The 24516-nt window shown below is 41.5% G+C and overlaps 1 long non-coding RNA gene across 1 annotated transcript; it reads left to right on the plus strand.

The window, feature by feature from the left end:
- Positions 1-802: 802 nt before the first annotated feature.
- Positions 803-18773, plus strand: LOC116669531 (uncharacterized). Its single transcript, XR_004326785.1, has 3 exons — positions 803-815; positions 8306-8308; positions 18676-18773. It is a non-coding gene; the product is annotated as an uncharacterized LOC116669531 (long non-coding RNA).
- Positions 18774-24516: the final 5743 nt, after the last annotated feature.

The raw sequence follows: 24516 nt of genomic DNA on the forward strand, positions 1-24516 counted from the left end.
TGTGTTTGTCTCTCTCACACACACAAGAGAGAGATTCTTCCCTGATGACCCGTCAGCTGTACAACATGAAAATGCAAAGCTGTGTTTGTGTATGCTAATGTGTTCTAGTGCTGTGAGTCTATATTTGTTGTGTATGTTTGTGTCTATGTTTCAGCATCAGTTGTTCACCACAAATGTGTGAGTGTGATATTGTTTTGTGCGCAAATTCTTGTGTGTTCTCAGGGCTTCATTCCTTCACTTATCTCTGAGTGTATGTTGGCATGTTTCTCTTGGCACGCGTGGCATTGTGTGTGTGTGTGTGTGTGTGTGTGTGTGTGTGTGTGTGTGTGTGTGTGTGTGTGTGTGGTGTGTGTGTGTGTGTGTGTGTGTGTGGTGTGTGTGTGTGTGTGTGTGTGTGTGTGTGTGTGTGTGTGTGTGTGTGGTGTGTGTGTGTGTGTGTGTGTGTCAGACTCAGACAGACTGTCCCCAGTCGGCGCAGTGCTGTATGACACGTTGCGCTTGTTGTCACACTGGTAACCATGACTGCCACGGTCATTAGGGGGTGCCGCGGCAACGACTGATGGCCCTCGGGAGCAAACAGTGTCACATCTCCTCTCTCTCTCTTTCTCTCTCTCTCTCTCTCAATGTTTTCCCTGTGTCTCTTTTCTCTTTCAACATACACTCTTCATCAGTGCTGGGATACGTGTTACGGCAGTGGTTTGGTTTCTCCTATGCGGGAACATTTGGCGTCCAATGTTCACTGAACAGATGAGACGACGCCAGCAGTTTTTTTCTGCAAAACTCAGATTTTGTCTTTTGATGTTGCAGCTTAAAGCGTGCAATGATGATGCAAGTCCCACAACATCTGCAGTCTTTTTTTTTTTTAAATTCTCATGGCTGAGGATAGATCAAGGGAAGGCATCCTGCGGCTCTTTAGACCCTCTCCCGTGGCTCACTGTGGTTTATATATGTATGTATGTAAGTATGTACTGTATGTATGTATGTATGTATGTATGTATGTATGTATGTATGTATGTATGTAATAATCTACGTAGGCCAAACATAACATCAATAGCAGCTTACATTTTCTGTAGACTAGCTATGGATTCCAAATCCATATAAAGCAAAGTGTTGGACTAGAATGGGGAATTTAAAGTGCAGGACAGACTAATTTGCTTTAACCGCCAGTGCTGCAGGGTTATGTTTATTGCTTGATCTGCTGAGAGAAACTAGCAAACTCTAGAAAAGGACTATTGAAAGACTATTTGCTGAAAAGTATCTTAAAAAGAGAGTGATCGGGGAACTGCTGCAGAAAGCAGAACAGAGCAAATTAACTTTTAAGAATTGGATCAAATCTCCAAACTCCACTACACTGGGCGGTGAATATTTGAAAGAATCATTCTTTAAAATGTCAAAGCATCTATTCTTAGAATTAAAAAACAAAACTGAGATAGTTCATAAACTCTATGCCCCAAATAGACCGTCAAAGAAATAGCCATAAAAATGGCAACAAACATCCCCATTTTGATGATTGCTCATTTAGAATAATAGGTAATGTTGCTAGGCTAATTTAGATTTAATAGACTGTGTTACCTTCATTATAAGGCGCAATATATGTTTTTCGGCTCCAGACAGATGTTTTGTTCTAAGAACAGCACACAATAAGAAAAAACTGAAGATAAACTTTTCCCTTCTTTTCTTGTTTTCCTCATCTGTTCCTGTTCATTTCTACTCTCTCCTCTCTCTTTCTCTTTTCTCTCCCTCTCTCTGTTGTCCTCAGTTTCACTCTGCTTTACTTGCACTGATTTTCAAAGCTTTCATTACACTTGCTACATTAACACTTCCAATTTCCCCAAAATGTCTTTGTATAACCAATCATTTCTGAGAAGTTGAAGAAAATGAATTCAGTGAAATGACTCACTGACTCAGTGTCTCTTCTTCAGGTGGCATTCAGATGTTTATCTCGCAGTTTCTTCCTCAACTATGAATATTTAGACTTTTTTCTCTCCATGTCACTGAAGCAAAAACATGCTGATATATTCACCGTCTGAGGCTGGAACGGCTCTTATTAAGGACGGTTTTTCACATTGGAGGAGGAAGTGAATCCCCTCTATCTGTCACCTTTTTCTTGCTCTCCGTTGACAGAATCCATTTCCTTTACATTCAAACCTCATTTATTTTCTCCATAACACACGCTTTAAAAAGGCATTACTTTGTCAAAATTTGACTTGCATTAACCTCTCTTTTCATTTTGGTCATTTTACGCTATCAATCTTTTTTTCACATTTATATCTTTTGAGCTGAGCTTTGTGTTTTTTAACCTTTTTAATATCCAGGTAAGATTTAAAACAAATTCTCATTTGCAGCGATGACCTTCCACATTCATACCTGGAAGCTGGCCAGTACAACCACAGTCTGATCTGCTGACCACTGACAGCTCCACTGGAGCGGTTGGGGTTAAGGGTCTTGGTCAAGGACACTGGAGCAAGACCCTGGTGGTAACGAGGGAGGGACCAGCGCTGCTCTTCTTGGTCACAAGCTCGCTTCTTTAACCTTTAGGCCACAACTGCCTAAACAATATGCTTTTTTGTTGTGACATTGTGACACCTGTGGGCTGACAGGGCTTCAGACAGACTGTAAGAGCTGACTCAGTGCTTCTGACGTGTGCTCCTCTTGTTCCTTGATATTGTCTTTCTCTCTGCCCCTCCTCCTCGCTCGGTGTCTTTTTACCATCAGGATTTGAAGTTTTTGTCGTTTGCCTTCCAGCAGAGTCTGTAATGAGTTCCACCGGCCTAACAGCTTCTTAATGGACAGAGGAGACCAGGTTGCTTTATTTTCAAATCCCACATCATTAAAAGACCTTTTAGCTGATTCACATCAACGTATGAAAAACAACCACGGGCACAGTCTCAAAAAGCCATTATGTAACGCTGTAACAGCAACAGTGTGTGTGTGTGTGTGTGTGTGTTGTGTGTGTGTGTGTGTGTGGGTGTGTGTGTGTGTGTGTTTGGTGTGTGTGTGTGTGTGTGTGTGTGTGTGTGGTGTGTGTGTGTGTGTGTGTGTGTGTGTGTGTGTGTGTGTGACTCAAGACTTAAGTGCAGATACTACCTGCTATTGTCATCTGTTGCGTGTGTGTGTGTGTGTGTGTGTGTGTGTGTGCGCGCGCGCATGCGTGTGTGTGTGTGTGTGTATCTACAAGAACTACTCAGCTGCATCAGATCAAAGGGAGCCGTCTTAACGTCTGCCTGCTGTCTTCCTGGCTAATTAACCCAACATGCACGCATGCACACACACACACACACACACACACACACACCACACACACACACACACACACACACACACACACACACACCACACACACATGCGTACACGGGAGACTAATTAGCCTAAGGCCTGTTTTCATGGACTCTTGCCTGCGCGTGTGTGTGTGTGCTTTTTCACAGTCATAAACACATTTTGATTGTGTAAACAAGGTGACTGACAGTTTCAACCTACGTGTGAGTTCTCTACTGACAGTAACTCTGATCGTATTGATGTCCTCAAATCAAGATAAAAGATCATTTGTTGTAGAGACTAGCAGTTTCTTTCAGGTTCAGGAACGCTCATCTTATAGTTAAAATAAACCGTTAACTGCTGGTGAAAGAGTTAATTTAACTTTTTTTTAACATATAAAGATTGAAAACGTTGCACCATGTAATTGCTCTTTTCACCAGATTGTAATGCTGCTGCAGAGGTTCAGTATTTAGTGAGATCAAACACTGATGTAAGGTGACCAGGTCTGGCCTGTCCCAGTTCATCCCAAAGGTGTTAAACGGGCTTCAGGTCAGAGCTCTGTGTAAACCAGTCAAGTTCTTAACTAGAAACACTTTGTCATTAGTAGGATTTCATGTTGTAGCATCAAGATTTCCCATCATAAAATGAAACAACAACATCCATTATCTGTCTGCGCTCTCTAGAACAGACCCATATGTATGAGTACTCTCTGATCTGATGTCTCTGTCAGCCGGATCACATCATTTGTCTGTGCTTCTAGAAAAACAGTGTGGTTTGGGATAAAATGAATTATTTGTTAAGGTTAGGGACAGGGATGTACTGGGGCAAAAATCCAGCCGTGGACTCTGGGATGGAACGGCCTTTTATGAGAGCCTGTGAGGAGCAAAGTATATTTTAGGAGTAATTTTAATAGTAATAATAACACTACATAATGTAATCAAGATGTAAAACAATAAAAAATAATAATACAGCATTTGTAGATGAGATAATCTTTACCTTACAATGTTTGGACATTTTTGGTTTCCTCTGTGATCATACCTTCAGAGGGAAGTAAGGGACCCGGCCGAGGGTTAGGCTGAGCCAATCAGATTCAACAAAACGCAGAGCAGTCCCAGTTGGGAGGGGACATTCGGCCGCTCGGATCCCCACCCTACATTTACAGTAACGGTTACGCCATGTTGACTGTATGTTGGAAACAGGAAAGTGACAGGCAGGCCTCTTGTGTTAAAGGCTGATAGTGATCCCACCACCCCCCTTGACCTCTTCCTTTATAACAACGCCACATGTACACAAAAGGGTGTGGACAGACTCTTTTCTAATGGCCACATAGTGTTTTTAAAAGTGGCATTTTTCTTGCAAAAATAATAAAGACGAAACAAGGACAACAATAATATGTTGCTGAGCTGTCCATGGTGCTGAAGTAAAGTCCTGCAGACTTAAGCTCAAAAAGTGAAAACACTTTTATATATTACGCAACTTTATTCTGTGACTTTGAAAGAAAACATAAATCATCTCAAGCTGTTTCACAAATGACACGTTTCATTCAACAAATGATTTATGTTCTTTTTCTGCAGTCTCTGAATACTATATTGATTGTTATTTATACTGCTATGTTATTGTTTCTACTCCAGTTTGGTTTTATTTATGATATTGATATAATCCAGTGCTCATCCTTCGCTCATCTTAATGATTTCACATAAGTCTTTTTTTTCTTTTTTACATTCATTCAAAATTTGACATATTACGGGTGCCTGGGTAGCTCACCTGGTAGAGCGCCCGTTTACTCCTCGATGCAGTGGCCCCTGTCCCGACGCTGACCTGTGGCCCTTTGCTGCATGTCATTTCCCCCCCTCTCCCCTTTCATGTCTTCAGCTGTCCTATAGAAATAAATGCCTACAATGCCCAGTAAATAATCTTTAAAAAAAGGAAATATGACATATTACAAGTAAAAACACATCAAATTATTTTAATAATTTTTTCAAGCAAAAATACCAAACATCCTCCAGTTTTGTTATACGTGATTTAGTACGGCATGTAGTAATGATGAATGGCCTCTTTTCGTAGTTTGATATTGTTTTCCTTATTGTTTAGTAGCTTGTGAATTTGTGACGTTGACGTTGCTCAACTCGTTCCTGGAGCCTCCGCTGCCTCACTTTTGGTGTCAATCTAGCCGTCAGATCTGGAGATTTGTTGTCATCGTAGAGTAAGGAGGCGTTTTTTTCTAGGAGCCAAATATTTAATATTTGCCACATGTCAAACTAAAGTCTGAATTTGGAATAAAATGTCACAGAATCAAATCGTGAGAATCAAACACACAAACAAACCCGCTGCTTAAACCACAGCTGCTGTCTGACTGGTTGACTCCAAGTAGTGTTTCCATGGCGATCCTTGGTCTCCATGGTCTCTGTCTGTCATGACTAAGCACAGAGAGACGAGAGAGGAGAGAAGAGAGGGAAGGAGAGAGAGAGAGAGAGAGAGAGAGGAGAGAGAGAGAGAGGAGAGAGGGAGGGAGAGAGGAGAGAGAGAGGAGGACTTAAGAATCTAATCCTATGAGTCCTTACTACGTCTAACACACACAAACACAGAAAGTGCATGCCCAGTCACCTCACATAGGTTTGATTTGAGGAAGTGTGTGTGTGTTCTCCCTCCTTTACTACGAGGTCCAACGATGCAGATCGAGGCACACTTACTGATTAGAGAAAGTCACACAACATTCACTTACAAACACGCACGTACCGATACAGGTAAAGGATTCTTTCTACCTCACATTTGCATGCAGAGCCACACACACACACACACACACACATACACACACACACACACACACACACACACACACACACACCACACACACACACACACACACACACACACACACACACACACACACACACACTGATACCTGGAAACCTGGTCAATTAAGAAGACTGATGTAGCACAACAGATTCAATTATAGAGCTCATCGTATAATTATGTATGACTAAATTAAATGCGGGAAGGAAGGAAGGAAGGAAGCAAGAAAGAAAAGAAGGAAAAAGGGAGGCGTGGAACGTCGGAACTTATTTTACTTTTTTGCTTCTACACATACTCAATTCCTAGGCAATAAATTAGGATGCTCTACTACTTTTTATGCTCTTAATGTGTTTTTCTGTATTCTTTGTAGTTCCATTATCTTGTAGTTCTTGGCTATGTTTCTGGGCCTTTACTTTGTAGTTCTACCAATTCTACATCTGTCTACACTCTACATGCAGCACCTGTTGCTTGGCTGTTCTTCCTGGAAGATGTATCCTTCTTCCCTTTCTTTTGCATTCCCATTTATTGAGTTTTTATCTAACTCGAGGGTCTAAGGACAGACGTTTGTGCTTGTTGGCCCTGGGCCACAACTGAGGTAATAATTCAACTGTTGTTCCTCCCACTTCTACTACATGACGGTCACCGATAAAGGACGCTGCAGTGATTTGTATCTTGATAGCCCTGCGCTGTGTATTGTTGCTTTCTGTCTTTTGTATTGCTTATATTGTGGGATTGTTCTTAACGTTAAGCAATGTGGTTTTGTATCTATACAAATAAACCTTAATTAATTACTTAAATGAGCACAAAGCAGGTGACGCAGAGTAAAGGACCTTGCGTCTGGCGGGCCCCGTTGGTAATGCAGTCTCATTTGTTGTAGGCTTTGTAAAGCACCTGTAGATAATTGACTGGATTTGACATTCGATTGAAGGTGAAGGGCGTCCTGCTACTGCTGCGTCTTCTTCCTCACGGTTGCCACATGAGAAGCAAAGCTGGATGCACGTATGCACCAGGAATTCATCGATTAATTTGGGTTGCATTGATCTTTGTAAGAAGGACGTCCAGGGACAACAACATAAGCTCAGGTTGATTTAAAATTAAATCCAAAATCCAAAATTAACTTCCGTATCAACTGAAAATGGGTCAAATGCTTAATATTATTATTTTTTTTACTGATCAGGAACTGGCTAAAGTGCTAAGTAAACCGATGTGTTTAATTAATTCTTATTCACTACAACAGACAAAGTTCCTTCAAGTGCGACAGAATTTAAATGAGAGATTAAACGATAAAAAAGTTCCTCCTGTCGTTTGTCAAGAGGAAATGTTCTGCTGTTGGGAGCGGTTTGTTGTTGAGTCTGATAGGCTTTACTAAAACACTGACATCGCTCCGAGACGTGTTCAGCCGGAGTGCCATGACCCGTGGACAAGAGCGTCGGCTCAATGCATGAAATGTGAGAAATAAAAAGGGGGGCGATAGAAGAATCGAGATGGAGGAAGAGGAGCGGAATGTTAATTAAATCAGACGCAGGCTGAAATGAGGATGAATGGACGAATGGAAAAGATGACACAGAATGGGAGGAGGAGGATGAGCTCAGGATTTTTGGGGATAAATCATGAAATGTGACGGATGGAAGAGGTAGAAAAATGTCAGGAGGAGGGATGAGGAGGAGGGATGAAAGCTGGAAGGAAGACATGGCAGTGGAGATGAATGAGAAGATGGCGAGGCGGAGGAGAAGAGGTGAGAGACGATGAGGGAGTAGATGGCGGGATGGATGAAGGGGTGGAGAGGTAAAGCAAACAGGAAACCAGATAAAGAAGAGAAGACAGATACATGTTTAGGGAGAGACAGATGAGAAAGAATAGATGGAAGTATCAGTGGAGGGGCCCCCAGAGGGATTATGGGATGGACGGAGAAGCTGGATAGAGAAATTGGAAGCGAGGTAAAGGTAGGATCAGGCATCGAGAACCGGTTCCCACTTGGAATCGTTTCAAAAATTACGATTCCAATGGAATTATTTTTTTGTTGGAATTGTTGGGAATCCTTTCAGAAAATGTGGTTTCAAATCTGATCAGCGGCTCTAACTTCCACAAGTTTTGGTTTCCGTGGCGGCCACTTCCAGACGCTTGTTGTGTTGCAGCCACGGAGCACAGCGGGCAACGCTCTAAAGTCTGGCTTTATTTTACGTTGGGAAAAGTCCGGTAAATACTGCAAAACACCATTGAATCAAAATGAAAGTTGCCTCTGATCTGTGAAAATTAGCACGTGACCCGTTTCAACTCCACAACTCAAAGAATCAGAACCAAGAAGCGATAAGAACCGGAATCGAAAGGAAGAATCTGAATCAGAATTTATCAAATTGAAGCGATGCCCAACCCTGGGTTAAACGATTCCAGAGGAAAAGAGATCTTTGCCAAAACGGCGTACAGAAAGAGAGGCAAAGAAGAAGTATTTACGAAAAAGTAGAAGCGGGATTAGCCTAGAAAGGGATGAGCGAAGAGGGTGAACGAGGGTAAAATTAGTCACAGTGGAGTGAAACCAAAAGCAGCAGGGAGGAAAGCTTGGAGGGATGAAGAAGAAAAGCTCCCCCCTTCTAGGGGTTAGAGGGATTAGAGTCGCAGGGAGACACAGGCAGAGGCTCCCCCAGGATTGGAGGTAGAGCTGGGGTTGAGATATTTTCGGTTCAACTGGCGGTCTCGTCTCCCCAAATGCAGAAAGGCCTTTTTGTTTCTAAATTTAGAGCCTTACGCAACAAAGGATTGCATCACCTGCCAAAACAGCTTCATTTGCCAGAATTCTCTCCGCCGTCTCATTTTCTTCTGCTCGGCCTCCTTCTCCTGAGGTTAATAATAACAACTTTGTTTGTAATTAACTCGCCCTGTTAAACAAAGGTTAAAGAGAAGGAAAAGCTGTTAACATGTTCTATGCAGCAGTGGTTTTTGTGCCAGGCCGGTGGCTTTTCTATAACCTGCAGTGGCTGCTTTCGCTGTAGTCTCGCTTTAAAGTCACGCTTGCCTGGAGGGGCTTTACAATCTTCTATCAACACCTTCTATCCTCAGAGGCCTGGGTCCAACAATGTAAAAACTCTAAAAAAAATAAATAAAAAGGAAGATAGCTCGGGGAGAGCAACGGGGGGGGGGGGATCCTTCCTCCAGGACGTACAAAAATGACAGATTCAAATATGGAAAGAAATATATTCTCAACAAAAACGGATCTTTGAACTCCTGATTTCTGCTTTCAACTTAGTTAAACTCCTACAAGACAGAGGAGTCAGACGATCATAATCTTTAGCGATCGACCGATACTGTTTTTTCAAGGCTAGTACCGATTATGAGTAGTTTATAAAACCGATGAAACTGATATTCCGAACCCGATATGCAAAAACAGTGTAAATGTAACATTTTGGAATGTTACATAATCCAACACAGATCTTTGTTTCAATGCTTTAAGCAATTATTGAATAAATGAGAAACTTCCAACATAATACCCAGTAACAGAGAGTGAGAGAGCGTTGTGGGGGGGACATTAAGTCAGACTCAGTGGTGAGTAGAGTTGGGGAACCTTCCTATCTGAGCCAATACTAGTCCCGATACCGGTATCTTGAATTTGGTTCCCGGTACCCAACGATACTTTTTTCAGTACTTTCCATCTCTAATTACAAAAAAAATATTTCAGTTGTCAAAATAATTCCAAACCTATTTACCTAGAACATTATTTATGTATGTTGTTGTTATTTATTTAGAATATTTGATACTGACAGAAGTTAAACAAAATCAAAAATAAAACCCCTTCCTTTCTCCTCCCAAACCTGTCCCTGCAACCTAATAAATTTACTAATTATTACTCACTTTCACTTTTTATTCTTGTATTTTTATATTATTATTTGGATCATGTGTATCATGATGATTTTTAATTGCTCTTTATTGTTTCATGTTAAGCATTTTGAATTACCTTGTTGCTGAACGGTGCTGTAGAAATAAAATTGCCTTGTCTTACAACTTCAGCCTGTCAGTCAGTCCCCAGGGCGTAGAAACCACCATTGTGCGTCTCAGAGGAAGTGTAATGTCAACAACACTGCGACTGCTTTTGGCTCGCCATAAATATATCACAGTGAAAGGTGTCAGCGTGAAACTGCAACCACACTTGAAACCACTTTCATCAACATTGCCGTGACTCACTGTGACTTCAACAGAACTGCAGAGCTGACGTAGTTTGCTCCGTCCGCAGCGCTGCACGCACGTTTCAAACCTCTGCTCTCTGTCAATATGCCGAGAGGACAGATAAGCCCGCGCTTACTCTCAGGTACCGAAAATTGGCACTGTTTGATTTTACCCAATATTCGGTAGTACCAATGGGATTTGGTCGGCACCGGTAAAAGTACAGGGTTCGGTACCCAACCCTGGTGGGGAGTGAAACCGACGCAAAGACACCGAGCTGTAGCCGAGCCAAAGTAGCACACATTGTAAAACATTAACTGTTATTGGTTATCAGTAGGGTTTGGCTATGTAGAGAAAATCAAATACCACGATATTCTTGACCACATACCTCGATGCCAATATAAGATGTAGGTCGACTATTAGTGCTTAAACTACATGTTATTTATACAATGAGATTTTTGATACAAATTCTCCAGAAGTGATTTAATGACTTTGTGGGTAAAGGTAAATAATAGAACAGCTAGAACAGTCTGGTGAGTTCATAAAATGACTTCACTTCACTGTAATGCAGCCTGTAAAACCAAGAAAAGCGGCTCTTACCATTTTGCGATTTTACGATAGATCCAAAATATAAGACGATATCTAGTCTCATATCGCGATATCGATACTTCAGCATCGATATATTGCCCAATCCTAGTTATCAAGCAAATAGAAAGCAGGTACAGACAATGTGCAAACTGCCAATAAAAGGGCTGATAATCAGTCTATCCCTAATAATCATGAACGTGTGTGCTGATTCCTGTCCTTGTTTTCCCTAGAAAACTGAACTTATTGACTCTTCTCATTATGCAGATATTCTGTGTGGATGTCAGACAGACTTTTGGTTGCTTGTACAGCAAATTTTACGTCTCAGGAACTTTTCAAGGAACTAAAAGCTTCTATTTGCCCATTGATTGCGTATGTCAAACTGGTCTAAAGACCCGCAAATAAGTCTGTTGATGTACGGAAAAGCAACAACATAGACGCCAAATGAAATGACAAACAGGCATGATTATTTGTTTTGTTATTATTGGTATTAACAACAGTAAGCATGAAGGAATCTAGTTGTACTAGTGTTGATTAGGATTACTATCTTGACATGCAAATCAACCAACTCTGAGCAGCAGAGCACATTTCCTTCTCCTCAGGTTAGATTTTTAAGGTGGAAGTTGTTTGGGGGCTGATTTATGCTGATATTAGGATGTTTGTTGTAATATAATGTTTCTCTGTGAGTTAATACAAGGTACTTTTGGGGTATTTTTATTTATTTACTTGGTACACGTGACACGACATTGGGAGGAGCCATGCAAAAGGTCATTGTAGGTGATGTAATGAAAGTGAAACTAATTCTGAAATTCCAAAATGTAGTAGAAGAGCAGAGTAACTGCAGTAAAGTTCAGTGCATGATTTTTGCTCCATCTGTTTGTTTGTGGTATTAGCGGAGGGTGTGCAGTTGTCCAGAAAGTTAACAATACACTGGACCATGGCCAGAAACAGTGAAGGGACATTTTTGCTGCAGCTTTTGTGTCACTGTGCCGACCCTGTGGTCTCACCAAAATGAATGAGGAGGTCTTTGTGCCGTGCCGCACTTCTCCTGTTTGGTAATTCCCAACATTTTGAATTGAACGTTTCTGCAACCGTCACCTAGCTGAGTCTGAATTATCATGTCATGATTACCTCTGGGTGCTCATTTATCAGTGTTTTAAGCCCCCAACGTCTCCACTACTAGGCACTAGGATTGGTAATTGTTTTGGTTTGGGTTAAGGTGAGGGTTAGGTGCCTTGAAGTCATCGGTCGCAGCGCTGCCTGGAGGGAGACGTTTGGGGCTTAAAACACTATCGAGCTGGGTGCTCGGTCAATAACGTTTCCTCCTTCCTTTCCTTCTGCTGAGATTGTGTTGTGTATGGAGGAAGACGGGCAGTCATGCAGACTATACAGTATGTATATAAATATATATATATATAGAGAGAGAGAGAGAGAGAGAGAGAGAGAGAAGAGAGAGAGAGAGGGAGAGGGAGAAAGAGAGACACACACAATAGAGTAAAGGAGAATCATAAAGAGAAACATCAATGACAAGAGGGGGTAACAAAATTACAAGCTTAAGAGCGAAATGGAGAAGGGGAAATTTAGCGACGGACTTTTTAAAAGCAGAGAAAATGAATTTTGCAAAAACCTTAACCTGAAATCAGACCCCAGGGAGGCAGTGAGAGATACCGAGAAAGAAAGTGGGTGTAGAAGAAAGAGGGACGGAGTTTGATGAAGTACGGGAGAGATGGAGCGAGACAGTTTGGAGAGAAAGTTCCAGAGGGCACTGGGAGGAGTGATGGAGTGGAGTTAAAGAGCTCAAGATGAATGGCTAAAGTAATGGGGGAATATTGCAGGGATGGTGAGAGTGTAGTGGAAGAAGAGGTTGGAAAGATGAGTAAGGATTGGAAAAAGATGAGGTGGCAGATAGATGATATTTCATCGTTTTTTTTCGTGGTGGTGAGCACGAATTTTAAACTAATGTACTTCAATGAAAAGCTTCTTTTGTGATCAGAGCACGAGTACGGTGGCGAGTAATATTAAAATTGTAATTTCTCCGTTGTTGCGTCCCCTTGACACTGCCACCACCTTCTGCATGTGGTGTTTAATTTTCTGTTGTTGCGTCCCCCAGAGACTACAGATCGTGTCCCGGAGCATGGAAAAAAAATTACGTGAACGTGTCCGTGTACACAAATTAATAGATTAAAAATAATGTGACCATTTCACGAACTGCTGTGAGACCATGTTGGATATTAAGGGAGGAGTGGAAGATGAAACAAGGTGAAGTTAATGGAGCAAGGGAGACAAGATGCAGGGTACAGGTACATCCTAACAACACCACATACCAAAGGAAGTATAGCCCACAGTCTGAAACACCTTTGCTTTGTTCCGATTCAGGGACTACTTTGGCAACATTTAATTGTTTTCATTCTGTTATAATGTTATAATATACCAACGTTTTATTAAATGAACAAAATATCCAGCTCCAACTAGATAACTATGTCCTGATGCATCGTAGTAGAAGACGTGCCACCGCAATAGTTTGCCATCGGAGATGGGCTCTAATGGCTCTAATGGCTGCACAACACACACTCAATTAGTTAGACAATTGTTCCTCAGAAGTTAAACTTGCTTAGAATATCTTTATAAGCCTAGTTGAATTTGCGGCTAATCTAATACTGCAGAAGTTTAGCGATCCACTTTCCAAGCATAGTCTGAGGGGGATGGCATATGAATTATTAACACAACACCTCACCATCTTCTTGCTAGGCTTATTATTTAGGTTATTAAATACACAATGAATTTGCCTACTTTGAAGACAACAAGATAAGTGTATTATGTGCACTATGCCCTTGCAGTTCCACCTTCTTTGTTAAGTCAATACAATGTTCATATAGGCACGCCAAAAGTGACGGAGCCAGAAGTCTAGAGCTCTTTCACCGTGTCGCTGAGCACCAGAGGAGTTATATGTGCATTTATGGGTATGTTTAAGTAGGGCTGGGTGATATGGAGAAATTCAAATATCACAATATTTTTGACCAAATACCTCAATATCAATACCGCAACAATATTGTATTGTTGACTATCGGTGGCTTCACAAAATATTTACACAATGAGATCATTGGATAAATAATCAGTAATGTAATCATCAGGAATGTGGATATAATGACTAAGTGGGTAAAAGCAAATAATAGAACAGTTACAAGAGTCTGGTAAATTCATAAAATGACATCACTTTACTGTAATTTAGCCTTTAAAACCAGGAAAAGACACCACTTATGCCATATTACGGTATCCAAAATCGAAGACGATATTTAATCTTATATTCAAATATCAATATAATAATGATATATTGCCCTGCTCTACGTTTAAACTTTATTATTGCAGGAGCTGCAGGACCTGCAAACACACAAGAGATGAAGTTACAGGTGCTAAAGAGACAGTCAAGAAAAGGTATAGACATGAAGTGAATAGGGAGTGTTCACACTGAAGGAAAAGAGACAGAAAGGTCAGCAATGGAGGGTCAAGAGTCAAGAAAGGGTCAAGAAAGAGAGAGAAGGATTGATTTAGTGTGGGGGTGACGTGTGAAAGAGGAAAGAGGCTGGAGAAAAACATTTCAATCAGGAGAGACATGTTTGCAGAAATGCCAGTGATATTTATTATACAGCTCAAATAAAATGTGCAAAGTCTTTGGCGATTATACTCCATCGCTATACAAATCTTTCGTATATCTATATATAGGGGTAGAGAACCATCAGACCCCCCCGATGGAATCTAGACACCGGTGGTGGCAACAAAGGAGCTTGAAGACCAGACTGAAGGAGGCTCCGGCCCGGTCAGCTGGAGTAGATGACTGGAGGTGGACGTGGAGGGGGAGGGGGAGGGTCGCACTCTTGCCTGCAATGACAGCTGAATGGCAGAGGGAGAGCATGAATTTAATAGGAGTGCATCAATTAATAGTTAGGTCTTCTAGAAGAAAAGAACCGGAGAGGTTGTTCGTAGAAGAAGAGAGAGTTAAGAAGAGGAAGCGTGAAAGGATGAGTGACGAGAGAGAGAACCACCCACACATAATAAAAAGCAGTAAACGTTTGGCTCTTAAGTTCTGCTAGCAGCACTTTCTCTCAGTAGCACTGCAGCCTTATTGCTGAGTTGCCAAAGACCAAGCACCACTTTGTGCTTATTCCACTGTTTCCTGCTGCAGTTTGGCCCTCAGACGTATATATAATGTCCCCTGTTGATACATGTGCTTCAATAAAAAGGGGAGCAGGTAATGGGAATTCAAATGTTCCTCCTTAAAGGTACATGCAGGATCCAGAATGCAGCGGTGGATCGTATATAAATACTTTAACTCAAGCATTGTTGGCTGCTTGATATTTTAAGCTAAGACTGTAACTAATGATTATAGACCACCAGGTGATATGTTGATTATTTTTTACATGCATCAAGTCTTCAAGTCAAATCAAAGTCACAAAATAGTGATTATTGAAGGATAAAGTGAGTCAAAAGCAAAATGTATACACATAATAGATGGAACAAAACTGGAATACACAAGAAAAGTGACGCTTATAAGAATATTGTTGATGTGTGTATTCAAAGCCGTCTGTGTTTTCTGGCTGTGAGGATAGGAAAACATCCTTGTCGTAAGTCAGTCCTGGATTTTGGTCGGGCTTAAAGAACGGAGTGGAAGGATCTGAGAGGAGCTTGGCAAGAAGTCAGACGAGCAGGCGGGTCCTTCAGTCACTCAGGGACAAGCCCATCAAAGTCTTTAACAGCTACTATAAGTATCATAAAATCTCTTCCTGCAACCGCTTTAAACCAGAGCAATGTGTTTGTTACCCGCAGCTGCTAGAAGCATCATCACTGGCTCCTCTTATTATTATAAAACCCGACGTCTTTGCAGCATTTTAACAAACACGACTCCTGGAGCTGCTATTGTTCATCAACCCATCAGGACTCAGATTGGTAATTCACTTTTTAATTGTGTCATGACCTGGCTCATGAGCCATGACAAAAGACAAGAGATACCGTTTGCAACTTTATCATTTTAGTTAGTTAGTTTAACATGTATTTGCTATAGTGGAGTAACAAAGATAACTAAATATACAAGGGAATGATGTCAACATCTTAACGTGCACTGTGGCATCACTGTTACCTCCACATATAAATGTTTTTATAACTTTAAAGCATTAAATCTTTAAAATATCCGCTCATGCGGCACAAAAATTGAAAGCGTAGCCTCTCATGATTCAATTAAGTCCACACACCGAGCATAACATAGTTTATAGCTGGTATACCACTTTTATTAAGTGGTATAACTGCTGAAGTTGCTGAGTTGCCAAAGTATATGGGAGCTGTACCCCTTTTAATTTGGGTATGACGTTTAGACCTAAAAGCATGGTATTTCAAGTATTTCTTTAAAGTAATAATGAGTGAAAACTATCAACCAGGCCAAAGCCAACTAAACAGAAGCATGGTGCTGGCTGGATGAAGAGAGCCAGGTCTTAAGGACTCCTGGGAGACTGGCCAGGTGTTCCCAGCTGTCCATGGACCTGCAAGGCAGCACAGAGAAAAACCAACCGAGACAGACACTAGCAGGAGGCCATCACAATCATCACAAAGATTATTATTCCCGTCTTGAACTGTGTTGGAAAAGTGAATAACGTGAGGTGTTTATTACTTTTACTCCCTACGTCATCAACAGATGATTTAAGAACTTTGATCCAATGTATGCCGACCTCCCCTCTCTGATTGGCTGAAGCCTAACTCAAACCTTTTCCTTCAGAGATGCTAAAATGCAACAATAAATGAAAAATGATTTGGTCTATCACTAACTTGACTAATAAGTGTTTTAATGATTATAGGTGAGAGGAGGACTTTTACTGTACATTGTGCTTGTCTACTGTAAGTATGTTCCAGCCTTACAGACAGAGTCACTGAGCCCTGTCTTGCACCCGGAGCGTGTCTTTGCTAGTTTAAGACCAACGCAGTTGTCAATTTGTTGTCCAGCACTAACGTTGTTTAAATAGCAAATGCACCTGCGCCCATCTGTGCACCCATGGGCATGCTGGTCTCACAGGGAGGTGTGTTCAGGTGCATTCTTGGCGTACTGGTATCTTGAGGCCGCAAAAAGTGATGGCGCCATTGACCCAAATAATCCTTATCTGAAGTAAAAAACGCCGCATTTCCCTGTTATTTTAACAGCGTATTAGTAAAATGCACCAAGGCTTGTGCACATTGTGCAGACATTATGCTTGTTACACACACACACACCTTCAGTCTGACATGGCCTCCACTCTAACCGATTTCCATGGCTCAGGGGGATTTCATTTTCCAAAACCAATCACATCATCTTCATTTCAATCAACATAATCTTAACTGATGCAAAGCCATGCCAACATACTGGTTTTGACGGGATTTTAAGAGTTGAAGCGAAGTAAAAACATGTTGGGCGACATTGAGACAGCTTGACAACACCGATAGCCCCCACCGTAGTGCCGATTGGCCAATGGTTAATCCCCTGCCACCCAAATTGGATCAATTTCTTTTTTTTTGACAGAGAAACCATTGTTTCATGTCATGATGCCAGATGAATTGGTCAGGTCTGTGGAGCTGGATGATTCAAAGGCCTGGACCCAATCGGGCTGGCTTTCAAATTCAACACTTTTTATGCATTGACCGAATTGCCTCTTAAGTAACAAGTACTGAAAAATGGCCCGTCATTCAATACACAATTTCAAAACCCAAGGAGTAAATCTAATCAGCGTCAGGGAGCCAGTAAGCACGCAGCATTCTTCTACCAAGATCTAATATTGTTTGTGATTGGCTATTTAATCTTACACGTCCTAGAGGCAGGCAGGAAAAACTCTACCTTATGCACAGAGCCTTACATGGAATGTGTAATGGTGGAATTTATTTTTGTTTTTTGAAATTGATATTGAAAAAACTATTGTTTTGTAACCGGTATCAAAGTTACGGTGTTGGTACCAGTATCGGGTATTTTTGAACAATATCCAGCCCTAGGGCTCAGGCAAGCGATTATCTGCGTTTCAAAATTTTGAATTCTTTTACATGCTTGAGGTTGAGATACTGATACAGCTGTTCTTCTACATGATTGGTTGTTTGTGGGTTGTCGCTGCCACATGCCAGAGGAAGTCGACATGAAGTTGACCCCGTCTCAACCTTCTCAGGTGGCGCTGCTAAGAGATTACAATTGCTGGAAGATTAGAATCGCTGAAAGGCGGGTGGCACCAGGCTGTTCTTTGAGTTCACAATGAATGGCAGCCTGGCGTGCCGCTCTATTGTCTGTCTGTCTGTGTGTGTGTGACACGCTGCTGGCAGAGTGATGCTGTGCTGCATCAGTGTACGTCCCTGTCTTATTTCCCAGCACTGACTTCCAAAAACGCTCAAGAAAAGCTGCAATTGTCGGCATGTTGTTATGGGCACATTGTGAATACTGTAGCTCAACTTGTGCGCTGTGGGCATGACACACATCATAGGACGCTGTGCTACCAGTGTGTTTTATTGGAAACACCTTGTGCTCATTTGAGTTGACTTTGACCTTCTGCGCATCCATTCATTATATTTAAGAAAGTAGAAATCAGATGAGGATTTGTGCAAAAAAAAGGGGACAATTCAGAATGATGATGATGATGTTCTAACACTCAGTGACTAAACAATCACCACTGTTTAAAAAATGCAGGAGGAGAAGAGAGAGGGACAGATGTGGAGAGTCGGAGATAATTCTCTCTACTGCAGCCGAGGGGAAAACAGGATGGGAGCAGTAAGACAAGGCAATGAGACGGAAAGAGGGGAAAGATAAGAATTATGAGGAGAAGCGAGTTCTTTTTTTCCTTTCTTCCCGAGAATGGAAACAAGAGCCGGAAAATAGAGCAGAAAATTTGAATAACACAGAGGGCCCTATTTTAACGATCTAAGCGCACGGCATGAAGCGCATGGCGCAGCTGCGTTTAGGGTGCGTCCACATCCACGTTTGCTAGTTTGACGGCGGACAAAAGGGTTTGGGGCGTAATATGCAATATACAAATCAGAGTCATCTCCCATTCCCTTTAAAAGCCAGACGCGTTTGTAACTTGGCATATTGCTATTATGATGGCGGATGTGCAACGTCATATTTTTATTGTAATATTTTGCATGTCTGTGTGTAACAGGCATAGTGTGTGTGCACTGTTTACACGCCTGGGAGCACTTTAGTAATGCCCTGTTAAAATAACAATGAAATGCTGCGCTATTGACTTTAGACCAGGTTTTTGCTGCAAGATAGCAGTACACCAAGAATTCACCTGAACGCACATCCCTGTAAGACCAGCATGGACGCAAAGATGGGCGCAGGTGCGTTTGCTACTTCTTGCATCGGGCTTTGCGCCGTGCTGCGCCGGGTGCAAGATAGGGCACAGAGAATGAAAGATGATGATGTTCAGGCTGGGGAGAGATTTCTGAGGAGGAGAGATAAGAAGAAAGAGGGAAATGTAGAGTAGCTACAAATAGCTACCAGCACAAAAGGAAGGTTTAAAAGCAGGCGGGAGAGGAGGGATGAGGATAGATCGGGAGAGCTAAAAACGAGACAGTGCTCAGGCTGGAGGGGAATGAAGTAAGGGCTGCAGAGAACCAGTAGGAGGGACAGGAAATTACTGATGAATGTGGGGGGGTGGGGGGGGGAAGATTGTTGTGAAATGTCTGGTGAGTTGACGAGAGACTCCTGTCTGGTGAAGAACTTGTGGAAAGAGGGAGCGATGGAGTGAGATAGGAGCCGAGCAGGGAGTTTATCTGCATTGCTGTACCACAGTCAGTGGAGCATTGTAAAGCCGTCAGCATAAATTCTCCCTTACTATGCAGATCTTAAACGGATCTGCATTCCAGCAACTGCACATACTGTACGCCACAGCAGGATTAATCTCATCCATATAATTTAATCTTGTCCACATAATTTAAGACCCTCAGCAGTAACACCTGCAGGCGTGATCTTTATCACGGATAGAGTCCACTGCGGGATGTGTTTTTCTTCCCCCAGCCGTTTAACAATAAAGCTAGAGCTCCAACCGGCTCTCTCCATAAAATTGATGTCCCAGGTATTTTTTTTTAGGATTATTTTTGGGGCTTTTCCCTTTATTACATAGAGACAGGGTACTGCAGGATTCAGCCAACATGGGGTGAACGCTCTTATTGGGTGAGCTAGAGGCCGACCCTCCCCAGCTTATTTTTTTTATAAGTTAAAAGAGAACCATGACGAAGGACAACTACTTGGTGTTCATGTGAAACAGAGTGAGGCTTTAAACAAGCTCAGCAAAGCTTTCCCCTGAAGAAAAAAATGGTTAAATGATTATTCAGATCCCCGAGGTCAGACTGAAGAAAGGCCTTCTTTTATCAAAACTAACACGAAGCACACTCAACAAACTGTTCTTTCTCTGCGGCAGACTCAGCAGGTCTGTGTGAGTTTCTCACTGCGTTCCTACTGGGGGGAAAAATAAAAAAATCAATTAGCAAAGGGACAGTAAGAGCACTGCAGCTTTTAGGAGTAATCACAAGGTCTAAATCTGCTTCCATGTACTAGTACTATAATCAGCCTTTTCCAGGATTGTCAGAAATGGACATTTGCTAGAACACCGCGACCACCCAGAGCAAAAGATCTGAAAATATCATTTGCTGCACTGCTGAGCTGTCAAAACAGCCATGATGTGTTTTACAGAAAATCACAGCAGTCTGTAGGACGTACAAGGAAAAGGCTGCATGTGAATAAAATCCTGTTTTCCGCAAATGAATAGCACAAAAACTCAGACAAAACAATTTAAATCAGGAGAAACTACGTTGCAGACATGCAAAGATTTATTGTACAAATGCATAATATGAAATGTACAGAGTCTTTGGAGATTAGACTCCATCGTTGTAAAAACATTTGTAAAGTGGGTAGAGAAGCGAAGACTTGTCCCCCCGATGGAGTCTAGACACGGGTGGTGGTGGGGAAGGAGCCTCCTGGTCCTGGTCATTGAAGCTACCCTCGATGCTGCAAATAAACGGTTTTACAAAAAGCTCAGACTCATACAAGATGCTGAGGTCACCGCCTCTTCCTCTGCGCTTTGTAGAGTTCAATCAGCCTCATTATTGCTGAAGGAAATTATAAAGTAGTCTGGAGATGATTGTATTCTCACACTTTCAGTTTTTGGGAATGACTGTTAATCTCACAGTGACTGTAAATAACCCCTGGCAACATTTATACTTCAAAGCACCATGGAAACTGCCAGTTGAGAGTCAGTACTTTCAGTCCACTTGACAAAAGCTGGTAACTAGAGGCACTCATTTATCCGTCAGCTGTTGATAAAGGGTCCACTGACAGCAGAGGCATCGTCTTTTTCTCCTCACAAAGACAACTTTTTGAAGCGACAACAATGTCAGCGGAGCAAATCATTTGCATCCCACTCAGAGGTTTTGTCCATGACGATGTGGTCCCAAACAATTATATTCATACCCTTAAGAACTTGCCTATTAATGTAAATGTTTTCAGTTTGTACAGCCTTTTGATATTCTATATCTATAACTTTATATTTGATAATTGAAGTAGTAGGCTTTAGAAGAATGAGAATTGTTTTGGTTGTTGTTGCAATTTCGATTGGATTTTTTCACACTTGGATTTACAACATTTTATGCTTTTTTCAAAAGGTGTTGATAACCTTGGCGTCAGAAGCGTTATTAACAAGTCTGCTATTAACCTACTATTCAAACCAACAGTTTCAGTCATTAGCTCTTTCTTCTGACACACACATGCACATGCATATCTTTGTCCTTTTTATTTTGACAGCTCCCCCACTGCTGGAAAATGAATCACACACTGCGTAGGAAAATGTAAAGCAATCATAATCATAATGCAACATCTGTTGACAAGGCTTACTCCCAACATAAACAAATGTGGGGTAATTAAGGTGCAAAAATTCAACATGAAAAAACCTACACAAATAAACACTAATGTGCAAACAAGCAGAGCTTCTAAACGTTCTCCACGAGCCAGTGGTTCATGGCGATTACATGTATTAGTAACACTAAGTGGGATGAGGTTTATCCTTAAGGCACATGTACACATATACGCACTGTTTTCACGGATGGGATTCCCAGCATTGCACGCTAGTGAGCTCGCCACCAGATTCTCTTCACTGACCACAGACAAGCAAATAAACCGTCTCCACCCTCCGAACGGCAAACGTGTCACGTGTATAATGGCGGCTCGTTTATGATACAATCTGTTATTTTATAAAAATAGTTCACTGAAACGTGTTTCTGAAAACATTTTAAGCGAGAAATATGCCATGCAGTTGCTGACTCTGCCTTTCTTTCAGCTCGACAAAGGTCAGTTTAAAAGATTTTCGTCAGCTTTTGAGAGGCGTCGAACCGAGCCGGCCGCTCTGCATTTGCATAAAGTTGAATTCAGCCAACTCAATGCCCTGCTTCTCCAAAGTCCCCGTGACCGCCAACAGGCTGCGTTTCACAGCTGCTCCCATAGAAATGAAAGGGAAGCGAGGAAATGACGCTGACAATGGACACACACCATTTATCTGCATGCACCTTATCGTGCTAAATGTTTATGGAGTCTAATCTGCACTGCTTCAACTGTCTGCACATCCATCGCCGTCAGTTCAGTCTCAGGCTGGAGTGCTTTATCGCGGGTAGAAATACACTTCCTGTGCTCCTGTTGTATTTGGGTTCTCTGAAAGTCTTAAAATGTCAGAAACAATTAGGCGAAGTTCAGTGTTTTTGCCGATCTTAAACTTCATACTAGAAGTCTGAAACGATTTCCACCTGTCCACACAGGTTTGAGTGAAAATTCATCATTGTTGTTTATTATCCCTCTATGTACGCAATCATGCTGAGAAAAAGATACGGAGGTTTACATCAATCAGAAGGGACAGTTCATCGTTCAGTGCCATGCAGACACTTTCATTTGCCGTGAGTTTGTAATCTCGGCTGCTCAGATTTCTACCAGCTGTTTCTGCACGTGCAGCATTGGAAAATTTAAAAAAAAAAAGGTTGGCGTCATGTGGATGGGCAGACATTGTGTTGTCATTACTTAGAATCTTTAATAGGGGCGACAGAAACTACACACTATAGCTTTAAAAGTATGCAGAATAAGGAATTAGCCATTCGTATTTGCTACGTACTCATGTATCCACAGACAACTATCACTGGGTTACATTGATACTGAATACAACTTTATGAGTTATGAGGAGCGTCCAAGAGGAGCGCCTATTTTCTGTAATTTCAAAGCATTTGACATTTGGTTGTCTTTTTTTATACCAGTATTAATCAGAATTAGCTTTATTCGCCAGGTATGAGGACACATACGAGGAATTTGTCTTTGGAGCATCGTTACTCACACTGTGCTTACACATACATATCAACCAAAACAGAAATATACACACTAATATATACACAATATATACATACTCTAAACAGAAACAATATAGAGGTATGAGTGCAATGAAGAGATCAATACAATTATTTAAATGTGCGTAGTGCAAGGGTACTGGGATAAAATAGTATTATGTTATTATATTACAATATGAACAGTATGAACAGTATGAACAGTTCTGAAAAATAGGAAATGAGAATGATGAATAGATAATAAAATATATAATTGAGATGTGAGAGTGGGAATGATGAGTAATACTAAATAAGTGGAATAATACTAGGTGCTGTATAGACAGTGTTACAGTGTTATTGACCAGAACTGAACCTGACACTGTGGACCAGAAGTCAGCTGTTCATCAGAGAGATGGCTTGTGGGTAGAAACTGTTCCTGAATCTGTTGGTTTTGGCATACAGTGCTCTGTAGCGCCTACCAGAGGGGAGAAGCTGGAACAGGTTGTGTCCGGGGTGAGATGGGTCTGTAGTGATGGTTCCTGCCCGTTAAAACGCTACTTTTAAAACGATGCGTGAACCGTTGCCTGAATCAAAATATAAACAATGTAGGTCTATTTATAATGTGTATAGTATAAAAAAAAGGACATGTTTATTGCTAAGGACATATTGTAAAAATTAAATGATTGATTAAAACTGGAATAACAATAATTTATAACGAGGACTTCTTTCACCAGTAAATTGATGGTAAACGACAAAAAACAAGCACCAGGCGGGAAAAAGGTTTTTTTACAATAACTTAAAATGCACCACAAGGCTGGCGAGTTTCAAGTAAATGCACCGTCCGTGTGGTTCTTCTGACAACGGCAGCTGCAGAGCAGACTGATGCTATGCGGTGTTGGAATCCTTTACAGGGAAATACAGTCACACTTTACATCGCTTAACGTAAGCCGTCAGCATTATAACCATTGGGTTTAATCCAGCTACTAGCTAACGGTAAAGTAGCGTCCCGTGCAGCGATGCTTCTGGGCACCGAAATTTGCCACAGAAATTTTTCTTGGTTTTTGGTCTCGTTACTGCCGTTTATGCTGGAACCGGTGCCCTATTGGCACCGCATTTCAGTCCCCAACACTAATCATGTCTGTGTGTTCAGATTTGACTGAGTTATGTGCCAGCTTCAACGCAAACGTTGAGCTGTTTTGTTGTTTCAATGCCCTCTCATTCTTTTTCTTTCATGACTGTGAGGTGTTTAAGCGAACAATATCTGACTTTCTTTCTCATGAGATTAGTCTTCATTTGCTTCATTTTATTGCAGCACGGTTGATATTCCTCTCACTGGTTCTCCTTAGTAACTCTAATTTCTTTCTTTCTTTTTTTCTTTCTTCCAGACCG

This window comes from Etheostoma spectabile, chromosome 19 (assembly GCF_008692095.1).
Source record: "Etheostoma spectabile isolate EspeVRDwgs_2016 chromosome 19, UIUC_Espe_1.0, whole genome shotgun sequence".
Taxonomy (NCBI): Eukaryota; Metazoa; Chordata; class Actinopteri; order Perciformes; family Percidae; genus Etheostoma; species Etheostoma spectabile.